The sequence below is a fragment of the Rhinatrema bivittatum genome, chromosome 1, assembly GCF_901001135.1.
Source record: "Rhinatrema bivittatum chromosome 1, aRhiBiv1.1, whole genome shotgun sequence".
Lineage (NCBI taxonomy): Eukaryota > Metazoa > Chordata > Amphibia > Gymnophiona > Rhinatrematidae > Rhinatrema > Rhinatrema bivittatum.
The window spans coordinates 821,577,180-821,588,145 of NC_042615.1; the positions used below are offsets into that span (position 1 = coordinate 821,577,180).

Consider the following 10,966-nt stretch of genomic DNA (forward strand, 5'->3'; position numbering starts at 1 on the left):
AATGTGGTAGGAAATGTGTCAACTAAATTTTGAATTTTTGAGTAAAGAATTTTCCAAATGAGTCGCATAAGATCATATGAAGAGCTGGCATCGGGATATTTTCAGATATGATTATGATGTGGTGTAATAGATTTAACAGTGTTAAACAGGACTTTAGGATTTTTGTTAGCATGTTGAATGTGTCTTGAAAAGTTCTGGGGTGGGGCCGGGGACGGGGCGCAGGTCCGGGGGCGTTCGGGGGGGTGGGACCGAGGCCTCCGGAACAGCCCCCGGGTTGGGGGATGGAGAGCCGGCGCGCGCAAGTTTCGCCTGCCCAGAGGCAGGCGAAACTTCTTCAATAAAGGTCGGGGGGGTTTAATTAGGGCTGGGGGTGGGGTTAGATAGGAAAATGGAGGGGAAGGTGAGGGGGCAGAAGGAAAGTTCCCCCTGCGTGCACCGACCCTGGATTTTATAACACGCGCGCGGCAGCGTGCGCGTGTTATAAAATAGGGCGTAGATTTGTTCGCTCTGGGTTGCGCAAACAAATCTACACCCGCGCGCTTGTTATAAAATCTGGCCCTTTGTGAATAGGAGCAAGTGGGGGAGTTGAGTTAAGTTGGGAATGATTAAATCTAATGGCGGTGTTGATTAAGTAGTGATCTGAGCAGGGAAAAATGAAGGATTTAGAAAGAGCAAGTCTAGGGTGTGTCCAGGCTTATGAGTAGGAGCAGAAATAAATTGATGCCAGGCAAGGGCATTCATGGCACTTGAGATATGTTCAGTGGAATTAGAGAAATGGATTAAATCAAGGTGCAGCTGAAATCACCTAGGATAATAGTCTTTTCAGGCCAAGGGAGAAGAGCAGAGCAAGGAGAGCAATTATAGACTAGTAATCCTGGTGGACAATATACTATACAGAGATGAGACCACAGCCTGAATACTGTGTGCAATTCTGTTTGCCCCATCTCAAAAAAGGTATAGTTGCACTGCAGAAAGTGCAGAGAAGGGCAACCAAAATGATAAAAGGCAAGGAACAGCTCCCCTATGAGGAAAGGCTGAAGAGGTTAGGGCTGTTCAGCTTGGAGAAGAGACGGCTGAGGGTGGATATGATAGAGGTCTATAAAATCATGAAAGTTAAATGTAATCAGTTGTTTACTCTCTCAGATAATAGAAGGACCAGGGAGCACTCCATGAAGTTAGGAAGTAGCTCTTTTAAAACAAATCATAGAAAATCTTTTTCCACTCAGCACATAGTTAAGCTCTGGAATTCATTGCCAGAGGATGTGGTTACAGCAGTTAGTGTAACTGGGTTTAAAAAAAGGTTTGGATAAATTCCTAGAGGAGAAGTCCATAAACTGCTATTAATACCTTGTTCGCATGTTTTAATTGTTCAATGTAAAGCGCCATGCCTGGCGCCAGTTTATCTTACAATGTGAACCGATATGATATCCTGGATGAATGTCGGTATATAAAAATTTTAAATAAATAAAATAAATAAATAATCAATAAGGTTTAGTAGCGTGGGATCTATTCAGTGTTTGGGTCCTTGCCAGGTACTTGTGACTTGGATTGGCCACTGTTGGAAACAGGTTGCTGAGCTTGACGGACCTTGGTCTGACCAGTATGGCAACTTTTTATGTTCTTTTCTTCTTATGCAGGATGCAGCTTCTCTTACCCACAGAGGGGGAGGGCAAACGTCAGCCCCCACTTTTACCCAGCTAAAGGTTCAGTAAAATCATTTGAAATTGCCCTCAGAATTCAGGCCTGGAGTGATTTAGAGATGATAAAGTCTGTGTGTGTTTGGGTATTAGTTTTATATTTATCCTGCTATATCCTGGTTTGGTAATTTGGGGGAACTCTGAGATGTACATTTTTCTCTTACCCTGAGGTTTCCTCCTGCTCCGTTGGGTCTCCCGCTCAGTTGGAAGCAGGGAGGGACTCCTGATGCCATGAGCCCTCATTCACAATTACCCCAGGATTTTCCTCTGTTTTATAATCCCCCCCCTTGTGTGATCATTGCAGGGGCAGTCCTTGGTTGAGACCACGCACCCGGGCTCCTTCTGGGACCCTGCAATGATGGACATTAAATCCGGCCACTTGGAGTCAAGCTTGAATATGACACCAAGGGGTCGCGAAGTTTGCTTCCACAGATTCCCTATCCCAGATGACCAGGGGATCGAAAGATCTGACTCAGGGCTTCTTCAAGATGTGCATTTTAATCATTTCCATTTCTATTTCTTTCAGATACCATTTTATGAAGACTTGATATCAAAGTTGGTAAGAGCAATTTACTATTTGACAATAGTTTCAATAGCTGTTGTGTTTTAATAATGAGTGTATGTGTTTGTATTCACTGATCTCTGGTTTGGATCCTTTTAACTCTACAGATACATTAAGGGGGTAACACGCATAGGTTCACATTGAAAATACTTGATTGATTTGTGCTTCAGTTCCTCCTGGCTGCTCCTCCTGGGGTTATTGACTGGCACACACTTAACATTGCACATATCAAAAGCTCTGTGTGAGAATCCCACCTCTGTTTACAGAAACTGAGGCTTGGGATAATTATTTACAGCCATTTCCAGCTGCCAGCTGTTCTAGCTATGGCCGGCATCAAGAGAGATGTCCTGTGAGGGCAGCGAGGCTGTGGCAGATTGAGGTAGGGCATGAAGTGGTAACTGAGAGGGTGCACTCATGCTCATACTACTCTCTGTAGTGGCCTCTCTTTCCTGAACTATACACCCACTGTGTCTCTGCTTCTAGTGCTCCTGTTCACACCCCCTACCCACCAGTATCTCCTTTATTTAAGTGACATCCTGTGAGCCCCTGGTACAGGTTCACTGTGTGTGGTTAGACACAAGGTCAGTATCCCCCAGGTAAGCCAGCCCTGGTGAGACCCAGTACCCAGGGCACAAGACCGGTATCCTGCAGGCACTTCCCTGACAGGACCGGCTGCACTGAAACACAACACACCATACTCACACCCTGAGGCAGGGCACTGTAGACTCCAGGTATAGCAGTGCTTTATTATTATTTGCTCAGTTAAGATTCAGAACGTAACGGTGCAGAGATAATAAGGGCAAAAACCATATAATTATAATACAGTATAATATTTTGTTTTGCTGTTATTTAAAAGGGTCCAGGAAAGCTGCAAGGCTCGTTTACCTCTAGAAATTTAGAATTCTCTCCCTCTGTCTATCCCTCTCCCTTTATAAACATGACTTTCCATACTGATCCTGTTTTTTTGCACATCTGAGAGCCTGCTTCAAGAGACGCCTGCTCTCCTCACTTCTACAGAGTACTTCAGATTGAGAAACAACTTGCTTTCCCTTGTGACCCTAATTCTTTTACCACAAGCCTGGGCATCTGTTGTCTCCTTCTCCTGTTCTCACAGATGTTTTATAGTCACATGATGTGGGGTCAGTGGGAGCACCCTGAGGACTAACGTCTGAATGCATCCTTAGCTCAGCTGATCAAACTTATCTTAAACAATTCTTTTTCCTTTCACCCATTGGCCAGCGTGTAAGTACTGTCTGCTGTCAGAGGTCTCCCTCTCTCTCCCTCTTGTTCCTGCTGAGGCAAGGAGTCCTCAAACTGTAAAATCTCTGCTTTCAATGCCTCTTTCTCACAGAAACCCTCTGACTTCTCATCCAGAACATTTACTATGGGGATGACCCCACCTAGGGTGGCATTGATGGAGCTCAGATCCTCCATGGCATCCTTGAAGGCCTTCTGGACTTATATCAGCTCCCTCATCACTGCCCGATCACGAGGATCCAGGGGACAATCCACACCTATCTCCATTTCCAGACACAGGTCCTAAAGTAATGTCTGCAGCTCCAGTAACCTCTGAAGCATCAGAGAGGAGGAATTCCAGCAAGTGCCAACATCTTGAATGAGACAATTATGAAGCATCTGAAATTCTTCCTGCTTCTCACAGGGAAGCTGCCCATCCTTTATGCTGTGATGAAAATGCCCCACTATTTACCCCCACTTCTCTATCAGGTCCCTCACATACCCCGTGTTCCTGGGCCCCAGTCCCAGGGTATCCCATACTGCCTCTAGCATTGCTGGGAGAATAAACTGTGGGAGCTCCTGACAATGTGTAACTCACTCCTGCCTGCAGATTTTAGGGTCTGGGCAGTTCAACAGGGGTCTGGGGGAGGGGGGAGGAGGGAGCCTGAAATATTCAGATTTTTATTTTAAACAGTAACCAGGGAAGGGGATGGGCTGGGCTGACCAGTGGATCCCTCATCATCACTTTTACATTCTGAACGGGCTTGGAAGTTGGGGAGTGAATGGCCCGGCAAGGAGATATGTAGGAAATTTGGCAGGAAGAGGAGCGGTACTGGGACACAGGCCCCTTCACATCTTTTTTTTTATTTTGTCAGCGCTACTTTACCACAAATCTTTGGAGATATCCAATGAAGTAGCAAGTAATGCAGTCACTCAGGGCTGGATAAATATATTCCCTTTGTAAATGGCCATTTCTGTGCATAATACTGAGTGTCCCTTGTGAAATTATCCTCCTTATATTAAAGAGAAATATCAGGAAGTAATGAGGGATGTGGGAAAGATGGTTCAGTGCAGCCTTAATATTCCTTCTCTTCTTCTGTCTCTAAGGTGAGGGTCCCAGACGTCAGGAAATGTAACTTTGTTAGAATGGGGGAGAAGCTCAAGGAGTCGTCACCTGGAGGGGAAGATCTGGGGAAAAGGAGATATCACAAGGGAAACTAAACTGTTTGTTAGGAAAGTAAATAAAAGGAAGAGGAAAAAGAGACAGTTATGGTTTTCTAAAGAAGCAGCTGAAAGTGTAAGTGAGAAAAGGTTCACATTCATAAACTAAAAGAGATGGCAGAAGGAGGAAGACAGGCGACAATATGTGAAAACATTAAGAGAAGCTGGGAAAGTAATCAGGAATGTGAAAATGCAAAGAGAAGAAAAATAGCAAATACGGAAAAACAGGGGGACCAGACTTTTTTTAGATATGTTAGTGAGAGAAGGAAATCCAAAAGTGCATTGTGAGACTCAAAGGTGAAGGGGAGGAATATGAAGACGCTGATGAGGAAAAACGAAAAACGCTTAACAAATATTTCTGTTTGGTGTTCACTGTGGAAGGGCCTGGAGCAGGACCACATAAAACAAACACAAATAAGATTGAAAGTGAGGTAAACTTCAACTGATTTTAAGAAGAGTGTGCTCATGTGGAGCTAACTAAACATAAAGCAGATATGGCAAAGGGGCCGGATGTGATATAACCAAGGGTACTAAAGGAACTGAGAGGTGTCCTTGCAGCTCCGCTGGCTGACATTTTCAATGCTTCCTTAGAATCAGGAGGACTTCCCGAAGACTGGAAAAGAACAGATGTGGTTACTGTTCATAAAAGTGGAAGTAAGGAGGAGGCTGGGAACTACAGACCAGTTAGTCTGACCTCTGTGAGCAAACTAAAGAAATCACTGCTAAAACAGAGGACAGTGCAATATTTGGAATCCAATGAATTGCATGATCCAAGGAGCATGGTTTTCACCAGAGATAAATCTTGTCAGATAAATCTGATCAATTTCTATGATTGGCTGATATTGCATTTGGCAGTCTGCAGGTTGCTCCCATGGACTGCAGTACCTACTTTCTTAGCCAGGCCTTCCTCATCAGCTTCCAACGCAGCATTGCTCCACCAGGGATTCTCGCAGTGGGCTTCCATGCTCCGATGTGGTGAGATACTGCCGATGTTCCACACATAACAGTACCCCCCCTTCTTAGGGCCCCTCCCCCCCCCCCCTGGGGGTTTGAGTTTCCTAGGATGATACCTGTGGAACTGCTTGATTAGTTTTTTATAGAGAATATTCACTGCAGGCTCCCAGCTATTCTCGTCAGGACCAAAGCCCTCCCACAATATCAGGTATTCCCATCGTCTTCCATGCTTTTGCACATCCAGGACATCCTGAGCTTGATAAGTGACGTCTTCCTCTGATGCCAGATGTTGGGGTTCAGGTGGATTTTTGGAGAACTCAGAGAGGACGAGAGGCTTCAGCAAAGAGACGTGGAAGGCGTTATGGATCTTGAGTGAGGTAGGAAGGTGAAGGCTGTACATAAACTGGACCTAGACGATGAAGTACAGAAAAAGGCCCAATGTATCTGGGAGCGAAGCAGGCAGAAGGCAACTTTAGGCGAATAAAAAGGGTGCTAAGCCACACCTTGTCACCCAAATTAAATTGAGGAGCTGCCCGATGCTGGACGTCGTAGCATTTCTTCGCCCTCTGGACAGCTTGTTGTAGAAGCTGTTTAGTGTCTTCCCAGAGTTGATGCAACTCTTGGGCGGTAGTCTGTGCCGCAGGTGATGACACTGACAGAGATAGTGGAAGCGGAGGCAGAGGTTGACATCCGTACACAATTTGGAAGGGTGAGGACCCAATGGATGCGGACACATGAGTTTAGAGCAAACTCCGCCCAAGGGAGCAACTCGGACCAATCATTTTGTCGTGAGTTGGTGTATGCCTGGAGAAATTGCTTCAGGGTCTGATTCATCCTTTCTGTCTGTCCATTGGCCTGCGGATGATAGGCCGATGTGAGGTCCAAGGAGATGTCAAACTTTTTGCACAAGGCCCTCCAGAACCTAGCCGTGAATTGTACTCCTCGATCGGAGAGTATATGCCTCGGGAGTCCATGATGGCAGGAGATGTGGTGAAGGAATAATGCATGGCAATCAATATACTGTGTGCTGTTTACACTGCCTGTGTGGGATGAATAATTTCGCCAGCTCTGGGGCTGAAGGGAGGCCAGGTAGAGCCACAAAGTGAGCTATTTTTGAAAAACGATCCACCTTAACCCAAATGGTGTTATTGACACAGGAGGAAGGAAGATCCACAATGAAATCCATGGCTATGTGTGTCCATGGTTCACTGGGTGTGGGAAGTGGTTGCAAGAGTCCCCAGGGACGGCCCGTCAGTGGCTTCTGATGAGCAGAGGTGGGGCATCACCTGTGTTGTGCTTCCCAGCTGCACTGGTGCCACGACGGGGCCTGCTCATCTCACTCTCCCATCCACCAGCTCCTGGCACTGCTACCGCCAGTTCCCAGTATCCCCGGGCACCTCCATCCCTTCAGGCCTCACAGCAGAGCTCCCTTAGGAGCTCCTTCTTCATGATTGGCCACCAGTAGAACCTCTGGAGTGTAGAAAGAGTTCTAGCTTGACCAGGCTGGCCTGCCAGCAGGGAATCGTGTGCCCAGCGAAGGATTTTTCTGCGAAGTGGACAAGGAAACACCATCTTCCTGGAAGGTACAGTGAAGGTGGCAGAGAGAAGAATCTTGGTTGAGTCAATGATATGACGCGGGATGTCTGGAACATCCTTGGTGGTGAAGGATTGAGAGGGGGCGTTGGCTCGAACATTCTTATCGGCTGGTTGGTATCATAGCAAAAAATTGAGCCGAGTAAAGAAGAGAGTCAGGCGTTCCACATGGTGCAGATACTCAAGGTTCTTGTGGTCTGTATACACCATGATCTGGTATTGAGCCCCCTCGAGCCAGGGGCGCCACTCCTCAAAGGCGAGTTTTATTGCCAATAATTCCTTGTCCCCAATTCCATAATTATGCTCTGCGGGTGAGAAGCGTCGAAGAATGAGCAGGGGTACAAGGTGCGATTGGCAGAGTGTTGGCTGAGTACTGCACCAACTCCGACATCCGATGCATCAACTTCAACGATGAAAAGTCTTTGAGGATCCGGGTGGCGTAAGCAAGGTTCTCTGAGGAATGCATCTTTGAATTTCTGAAAGGCCTCCATGGCCTCGGATGACCACTGCGAGTGGTTGGCTCCCTTGCGAGTCATGGACGTGAGTGGTGTGGTCAGTGTAGAGTAATATGGGATGAACAATCGATATTAATTAGTGAATCCCAGGAATCTACAGAGTGCCTTGAGACCCACTGGTTGGGGCCAGTCCTGGATGCTCTTGGTCTTTTGTGGGTCCATTTGAAAACCCTGGCTCGAGACCACATAGCCTAGGAAAGGAAGGGTCTCCTGTTCAAAAGAACATTTTTCTAGTTTGGCATACAAGCAATTGTCCCTTAAGTGGTGAAGGATGTTGCAAATGTCTCTGTGATGACTCTGGAGGTCTCGAGAAAAAAAACAGGATGTCGTCCAGGTAGACTACCACGCAGTGATAGAGCATGTTTCTAAATACTTTGTTCATCATAATTTGAAACAATGCTGGGGCGTTACAAAGGCCGAAGGGCATGACTAGGTATTCAAAATGGCCGTCACGGGTGTTAAAAGCGGTTTTCCATTCATCGCCCTGTTGAATCTGTACCAGAATGTTTGCCCCTCTCAGGTCCAATTTAGAGAATATTTTGGCCCCCTGCAGCCTGTCAAATAGTTTAGAGATTAGAGGCAAGAGTTAGCGGTCCTTCTGGGTAATCTCGTTTAAGTCACGGTAATCTATGCACGGTCAGAGGGAACCGTCCTTTCCCCACGAAAAAGAACCCTGCTCCAGTGGGAGACTTAGAAGGCCGAATGAAGCCTTTCACCAAATTATCTTGTATATAGGCCAACATGGCCTTAGTGGTAGTCAGGCAGGACATAGGTAACACGACCTCCAAGCATTCCTTATGACAGGAGCTGCCCCATTGGGAGAGTTGTAAGGTGCTCCAGTCGAATTGTGGAGTATGTTGTCTTAGCCATGGTAGGCCAAGAACCACCGCGTGAATGGCCTTGTCTAGAACAGGTGACTTCGTCAGGTAATAGCTCACCATGGATGGAGGAGAGCAGTAATGGTGTTGGAGTTCGGACTGTGGGAATCCGGAGGTGCTGTACCAGCTGTCGAAGAATAAAATTTCCACTGGCCCCGGAGTCCACTAAGGCTAAGGTGTGGAATTCAAGAGTACCTGAGTTAATGAAGACAGTTAACATTAATGGAGGAGAGGGTGATGTCAGGCCTAGGAGAAGTCCTCCAGCAGAACCTAGGCCTAAGTTTCCCAGACAAATCGGGCATGAGGGTAGCGCATGTCTGGGCTGGCTGCAATACATACATAGTCCAGAACGTAGGCGGTGACGTATCTCCTTTGCAGATAGGTGGCTACGGCCCTTCTGCATCGGCTCCTCCTCCTCAGTATCTTGCAGAGCTGGAGCCTTGGTAGCTGGAGCCTTGGTAGGAATGCGGTGGATACTCGGAGTCACTCTTTTACATCCTTGGGTCTCGTGTGAGCGTTCACTAGCAATGCGGCCTGCGAGATCAATGAGAGCATCCAAAGTGTCAGGAAGTTCTCATGCCGCTAGCTCGTCCTTGATGTGTGGACTCAGATCCTCGAGGAAGATGGCACGCAGGCAACCCAGGTCCCAGTGCAATTCCGACACAAGTGTCCCGAACTCGATGATGTAGTCGGTCAAGGATATGGAACCTTGTTGTAGGTGCAAGAGTATAGAACCGGCAATGGCCTTGCGAGCAGTGTCATCAAAGACGGAGCGGAACAGGGCAAGGAAGCCTGACAGATCGTGAAGGATCAGGTCCGCACACTCCCAGAGGGGTGATGCCCAATGCCAGCGCCCGTCCTTCTAGGAGAGAGAAGATGTATGTCATCTTAGACTATGTACTCAAAGTATATTAGTTGTAAGGAGAATGCATACTGCACTGATTCAGGAAGCCCCTACAAGACAAGGAGTCACCTGAAAAATGAAGAGGTGCTGGCAAGGGCACTGGTGGATGAAATGATGGGATCTGTGGAGCGGAGTTCGGCTTGGCAGACGTAGAGCCGGTGTCCAGGTAGTTGTTTAAAAGATTGATGGCGTTATCCAGATTCTCCAGAATTTTCTGCTGATCTGAAATTCACTGGGCCAGGCCAGGAATGGCCTGGAGAGCAGAGATCTGTGCCGGGTCCATTGACTTGACAATCTGTTAGGATCTGTGTGTATGTGGACTCCTCGGCCTAGGTGAGTGATGGAATTGCCCATGGGGAGGAGCCCCACTGAGCCTCACTGTTGGGGAGGCAAGGTCTCGACTGCAGGATAGGAATCAGCAGGAGTATGGTATAGCGAGAGAGAGCAACCCTCCCCCGGAGGCAGGCCAGGGAATCTGAAGTAGGGATGATGGCAATACCCGAGGAGCGGGTAGTGCCAATAAAGATACAGTCACTGTGATGTCTGAAGTCAGTGGAATATGCTAGCGAGGCACCTGGTGAAGTAAAGATAATGGTCTGTGGTGCGGGGTACACCGGGGAGAGTCCTCAAGGTTGTCACGGTAGTGGTCCACAAGGCGGGGTACACTGGAGAGAGTCCTCAGCATTGTCACGGTAGTAGTAATCACAGAGCTGTAGTAGAAAGGGTAGTTCCAAGGAAGACCTCAGGAACATAGGTAGGAGAAGTCCAGGCGAAGGCCCTCCAAGGAGCGGATAGCCGAGAGACGGAAGAGACCCCCGAGGAGTGGGCACCTTGGAAGTCTCACGCCAGGAAGTAGGAACCGGAACGACGTCCAACGGAGAGAAGGATTCCGAAGAATGAACTCGTTGCCAAGTCATAGGTGCACTGAACCCACGGGTTTAAATACCCGAGTTGAATGATGTCATCTGAGGGGGATGAGCCCTAGCTTCGCGCCATGACGTGGTTAAAGCTGGCCCGGGAGAGCGCACGCCTAGGGAACCCCGAGGCCAAGATGGTGGTCGGCAAAATCCACACTGCCTTGAGACGCCCAGGAACGGATGGAGCAGGGCCAATGAGGGCTGGCAGAGGCCGCGAGTTCCCCCAACGGAGCCAACGCAGAAAAGAAAGAGGTGAGCAACAGGGGTCGCAGGTGCCGGCGACCGCGGGGCATAACAAAAATGTTGTAATTCTAAATGATAATGTGGCAGTAAGAGCAAGTTACTAAATGACAAATAATTTCACAAACTGTCGTGTAATCTAAATCTAATTTTGCACATTGTATATAATAGACGTGTTTATGCATGTACTGTTTGTGTGTGTGTGTGTGTGTGTGTGTGTATGTGTGTGTATGTGTGTATGTGTGTGTG

General features: G+C 47.7%; 1 long non-coding RNA gene across 1 annotated transcript in view; it reads left to right on the forward strand.

The window, feature by feature from the left end:
- The first annotated feature begins 2,222 nt into the window (after positions 1–2,222).
- Positions 2,223–10,966, forward strand: part of LOC115082447 — a 23,173-nt gene continuing 14,429 nt past the window's right edge. Inside the window, exon 1 of the long non-coding RNA XR_003854171.1 lies at positions 2,223–2,256. This is a non-coding gene — a long non-coding RNA (uncharacterized LOC115082447). The remainder of the gene's footprint in view (positions 2,257–10,966) is intronic.